This window comes from Pteropus vampyrus, unplaced genomic scaffold (genome assembly GCF_000151845.1).
Source record: "Pteropus vampyrus isolate Shadow unplaced genomic scaffold, Pvam_2.0 Scaffold44, whole genome shotgun sequence".
In the NCBI taxonomy this organism is placed as follows: domain Eukaryota; kingdom Metazoa; phylum Chordata; class Mammalia; order Chiroptera; family Pteropodidae; genus Pteropus; species Pteropus vampyrus.
In genome coordinates this window covers 7,293,886-7,297,476 of record NW_011888825.1, presented here as the reverse complement: position 1 = coordinate 7,297,476, position 3,591 = coordinate 7,293,886, and positions in this window count along the sequence as shown.

Below are 3,591 nucleotides of genomic sequence, written 5' to 3'. Positions count from 1 at the left end.
TTGATTCAGTCTAGGAAGGTTGTATTTTTCTAAGTACTGGTCCATTTCTACTAGGTTATTAAATTTGGTGTTATATACTTTTTCACAGTATTCTTATATTATCTTTTGTATTTCTTCAGTGTCTGTCATCATTTCTCCTCTTTCATCCCTGATTTTGTTTATTTGTGTCCTTTCTGTTTTTTCTTAGTGAATCTAGCCAGGGTTTTGTCAATTTTATTAACCTTCTCAAAGAACCAGCTCTTTGTTGCATTTATTTTTTCTATTGTTTTTTTTTTTGTTTTCAATTTCATTTATTTCTGCTTTAATTTTGATAATTTCTTTTCTTCTGCTGACTTTAGGCTTCATTTGTCCTTCCTTTTCTAGTTTTTTAAGATGAAGCATTAAGTTGTTTATTCGGGCTCATTCCTGTTTTTTGAGGTAGGCCTGTAATGATATGAACTTTCCTCTTATGACCGCTTTTGTCATGTCCCAAAAGTTTTGATATGTTGTACTATCATTATCATTTGTTTCTATGTATCTCTTGATCAAACTTTTTATTTCTTTTCTGACCCAGTTGTTCTTCAGTATTATGTTGTTTAATCTCCATGCGTTTGTGGTTCTTCCTGTTTTCTTTTTTGCCGCTGATCTCTAGTTTCAAAGCATTATGATCAGAGAATATGGTTGGTATGATTTCAACCCTCTTATATTTTGCTGAGGCTATCTCTGTATCCCAGTATGTGTTCGATTCTTGAGAATGTTCCATGTGCACTAGAGAAGAATGTATGATCAGCTGTTTTGGGATAGAAGGCTCTATAAATGTCAATTATGTCCAGTTGGTCTAATGTGTCATTTAAGGATGTTATTTCATTATTGATTTTCTGTTTGGATGGTCTGTCTGTATCCGACAGTGGAGTATTTAGATTCCCTCCTATGATAGTGTTTTGGTCTTTCTCCCTTTAGTTCTGTTAGTAATTGCTTTACATATTTCGGGGCTCCCTGATTGGGAGCATAGATATTAATAAGTTATGTCTTCTTGGTGCATATTTACCTTTATCATCATGAAGTGTTTCTCTGTATCTTTCTTTACATTTCTTATTTGAAACCTATTTCGCTCGATATTAGTACTGCTATTCTCGCTTTTCTCTGAATGCCATTTGCTTGAAATATTATTTTCCTTTCTTTTACTGTGAGTCCATATTTGTCTCTGGAGCTGAGATGTGTCTCCTGGAGGCAGCATATGGTTGGGTTTTGTTTTCTGATCCAATCTGCAACTCTGTGCCTTTTTATTGGTGACTTCAGTCCATTTACATTTAGGGTGATTATTGAAATATGAGGTTTTCTTATAGCTGTTTTATCTTTTGCTTTTTGGTGGCTAGTTGTTTTCATTGCTTCCTTGTCCTTGTGTTTCTGTTTTCTTTATTTTGGTTGGATTTTGTGGGTTTTCCCTCTGGTCCTTCTTGTTTTATGTCATACACTTCAGTTCTGAATATTTGGTGTATGATTACCATTACGCATATGTAAAGGATAGTTGTATATATACAGTCGTCCTTTTTTTTGCACATGCCTTTTCTTCATTCCCCTTTTTGAATTTAGATCTTTGAATCCTCCCCTTTTCAGTCATTGTTATCTTAATTTGTCCCTATGTATGCTGAACGTTCATTATTCTCTTGCTATAGCAAAGCTCTTCTTAATGTGTAAGCTTATAATGCCCTGTTCCTAGTAAAGGTTGCACTCCTCTGCTTTATCAGCCTGCTAGTCACCTTACTCCTAATTATTATTTTTTTTTTGTTATTTTATTTTAGGTGAGCTGACTTCTTTCAGTATTTCCTGTAATGCAGGCCTTGTAGTGGAGAATTCCCTCAATTTTTGTATGTTTGGAAATGTCTCAATTTCTCCTTCATATCTAAAGGAGAGATTAGCTGGATACATTATTCTTGGCTGGTCTTTCCTTTCATTTAATAGTTTGAATATTTGATTCTACTCCTTTCTGGCTTGTGAGGTCTGTGCTGTGATGTCCGAGGATGGGTTTTCCTTTATAGGTTACTGTCTTCTTCTCCCTGGTTTCTCTGAGAAATCTTTGTTGTTGATTTTTGATAATTTTTCTACAGTGTGTCTTGGTGAAGGCCTTTTTGGGTTGAGATAATTGGGTGTTCTGTTGACTTCTTGAGTTCCAAGCTCCAGTTCATTTCTTAGTTTTGGGAAATTCTCGTTAACTATTTGTCTGAAATTGTTTTCTAGTCCCTGCTCCTTTAACTCACCTTCTGTAATTATTCTTATGTTTCCTCTCCTTACGGTATCAGCTAGTTCTTGAATTTCTCTTTCATTATTTTTCACTCTTTTGTTTCTCTCTTCTTCCTTCTGATTTATTTCTAGATTTCTGTCATCGATATCTGATTCTTTCCTCCATTTGGTCAACTCTATTTGGTCAACTTCTTTCCTCCATTTGGTCAACTCTATTTCCCAGGCTTGCTATTTATTTTTCAACTCTTGCAGTGCGTTCTTCATCTCTAGAAGTTCTATTTGATTCTTTTTGAGGGTTTCAATCTTTTCACTTTGCTCATCTAGTTGTTTTTTCTATTCCTGAAATTGTTGAAATGGCTCTTTTCGGAATTCACTGAGTTTTTTCAGAAGTATCGTCCTGAATTGTTTGTCATTTAAATTGCATATTTCTATGTCTGTAAGCTTATTTTCTGGAGATTTTTATCTTTCTTTCTGAGATGGCTTGTCACCTTGGTTGTTCATGGTGTTTAATGGACTATTTCTTTGCTGGGGCATTAAATGGAAGTGTATCCTGATATTTTTTCCAGAAAGAAGATTTATTATATAATGGGATAGAATAGTCCCTGAGATTTAGTGATTACATGGTAAAGGCTAGCAGTTAGAAAAGATGTTTTGTTGAGAGACTTTACATAAAATCAGCAGGAGAACCCCTCTATGAGAGGTCCCTAGCCTGTTGTAAAGAAGGTATATTTCTTTTGCTTTCCAGTAGGTGGCGTCTAAGCCTCTTGGATCTCTGCTTTATATAAAGTCTTAATAATGTCTTTTTAAAAAATTCTAGATGTTTAATCACGGTTGCTATCCTCAGTCAGTTCCTGTCAGTTTTAGCGACAGTTTTGGTAACGTTTGCTCAGATTCCCCTGGGACTCCACGGTGTTCTGTCTTGGAGAGTATGGGGGGAGGAGCCCTCTGGGTTGGGAAATGAGGGCTGCGGCTCCACCTCGGTTTTGCAACCCTGGTTGGTAAAAATTAACTGTTGTTTCTCTGACATCTCTACTTTTCTGCCATGTTTATTTCTCTGCCTTCTGTCCTAAAGACTGGGCACTACCTCTGGCCATGTGGAGCTCACAGTACTCCCAGGCAGGGCTGTTCAGGTAAGTCGCCACACCTTTTCCCCTCCCCCTCCTCCTATAGGGAGCTATGAGGCTGTGAGATGCAGCTTCTTTGTTTCTTCCAGTCCACCACCCAAACCCTGGGTTCTGACCTATGGTAGCTCTTATGCGCAGATCCCACGCTCAGACTTGCTGGTGTGCAGTGTGGTTGTTTTTGTTGAGTTTTAGATGTTCAGCTTATTATTGTTTCAAGGAGAGAGATCCAGGGACATCTCTCACTCTG